The sequence below is a fragment of the Dermacentor andersoni genome, unplaced genomic scaffold (genome assembly GCF_023375885.2).
Source record: "Dermacentor andersoni unplaced genomic scaffold, qqDerAnde1_hic_scaffold ctg00000765.1, whole genome shotgun sequence".
Taxonomy (NCBI): Eukaryota; Metazoa; Arthropoda; class Arachnida; order Ixodida; family Ixodidae; genus Dermacentor; species Dermacentor andersoni.
In genome coordinates, this window is record NW_027315443.1 from 22501 (window position 1) to 24882 (window position 2382).

Below are 2382 nucleotides of genomic sequence, written 5' to 3' on the forward strand. Positions count from 1 at the left end.
TTTCTTCGTACGGGAATTTTATGAAGCGAAGGCGGCTGCAGACCATTTTCTTTGTTTAGTTCATGTTCGTAGGCGCAAATTACAAACCTAACACTTGGAGCAACATTTCCACTACTCTAGAGGGGCATAAACTGTAGACAGTGCACGCTTTCTCATTTATCCAATCGCTCGCAAACACATTGCATTGCTAGTCTACAGTGGCAATACAAAGTGACGTTTCACCATGCACGTCGAAGTTCATTACCAGTACCGCGCCAGCATCGACCGGCCGGCGAAGCGACGAGCTCAGCAGCGCATGCGCAAGGCCCGACACCACCCCAACCGAGCTTCCCTGCTTATCGGAGAGAGCAAGTGCGCGTGAACACGGGCGCGTCTGAGTATCTGGATTTAAAAAAAAAAAGAAAAAGAAAGCGTTTCCGAGATATTGACAAAGACAAGTGGTCGCGGTCGCTCTGAATCTTATCGTATTATAGAAAACGTGGGATGGCGGCGCTTCCTCGAGGGTCAGAAAGTACAATCGTCGAACTAGGTGGCAAGTGGAGTACATCCTTTTTCTTGGAACGGTTTGCAATTGACTGCTTGAATGTGCCGACCACGCGTCGCGGGTCGCGTATAGAGCCAACCGTTGGCAAGCACGCGTCTAGCGTAGCAGCAGAACCGATCGCGGTTGCGATAACCCATCGTTGGCAGCGAAAAAGAAAAACACCCACACGCAGTTTGTAGCAATAACCGTACAAATCAATGTGGTTTTAAATATAGCTTCACTGGTCACCCAAGAAGGGCACCGAAACTTTCTCATGACGCACACCGCTGTAGTCCACAAAGAACAAAGCGCACAAAATAGATATGATACAGCCGCACCGCATTATTTCGTGTTTTCACCATTTCATTACTTTCGTGTGCATGCGCGCTAGGGCCACGCAGGCCAGGAGTAAAAGGCACGAAAAAAAAAAAAAAAATGGTACGCAATCCTAAGCTTTGACTTGACTGCTGTGGCACTCGCATTTGTGTTCTTTACCTTAGGCGAACGCAATGCGCAAACTGAACTGGAATTTCCAATAATGGAAATTCCTGTTTGGCTCATATTTGCGTTTTTCGCCCGAGCAAGCGCTTCACTGCACTACGCTTTGCCCCTTCAACGTGGCTACACTGCCCGGCAGGCGTGTTCTGCGTAGGGCCGAACCTGCAGGCAAAAAGCATGGGCGCCGCCATCTTGTTGAGAGCGGCGCCAGGGACACAATCGCGCCTAGCTCATTGAGTTTTCCCCCAAAACTGAAAAAAATTTGACTTCATTAAACGAGAAAGATGCCACGAGTGTCCCAACAAAAAGCTTTGAGGATTACCGAAGGGTAACTGAGGGCGACGCAACGGGCTCTGGAAAGAAGGATGATGGGTGTGGCGTCACGGGGGGATCGGAATAGAGCAGATTGGGGTGTGCGAGAACAAACGCTCGTTAATGACACCAAAGTTTAAACCAGGAAAAACAAATGGGCATGCGCAGGGCATGCAATCTGGGGGGAAGATAACCGGTGGCCATTAAGGGTTACAGACTGAATTCCGAGAGGAGGGAAGCGTAGCAGGGGGTGGCAGAAAGGTAGGAGGGCAGATTAGATTAGGGACTACATGGCGACAATCGGCACCTGACCGGGGTACTTGGAGGATCATGGGAGATGCCTTTGCCCTGCAGTGGGCGTAGCCAGGATGATGATGATGATGATGTTCATGATGAAAAGGTAGCAACAGGTCTTCGTAACATACAGGTTAGAAAGATGAGGCACCTTTTAACCCTTGAATATATTTCGCCACATTCGGGCATACGACAAGTTTGTTTTCGAGGCGCTCGGTCCCACTGCTGCGAAAATGTGTACACAAAGGCTGCACAGTAGTTGCCAGAAATCGGGCACTCTATTTTTCTTTCATAGGGAATCTTTCTTCCACTTGGGCAGCGGATTTCGGCGGCAGGGCGAGCTTGCGTGGGCGCGGTGGTTTACGGATCCAAGCGATAGTGAACTCCAAAATCCAGTGTTGGCTTTGAGTGGGATTCATATTGATTGCGAACCCCACGGCTAATCCTACCCCCCATCCCCCCAAGTGGCTCTTTACAGGAGACAATCATTCAGAGACATCGGACAAATAGGAATTCTGGTTCTTTCTTTTGCTTTCATTAATTTTTCTCGAAGCCCATAACTAGAAATTTGCTGGAGCGGCTGTCCCATTTGCGACGCAACAAGTGCGACGCTACACACAGATGGAGTGGCAGTTTAATTACTCTCGTGGTCCGCGAACCGGCATCGTTGCGTGTAGTATAGGAATGGTGCGTGTCAAGTCAGTGCTCGCGTTGAGCTTGTGCTCTTCATTTTGATTGAATGAAGTCTCACCTAA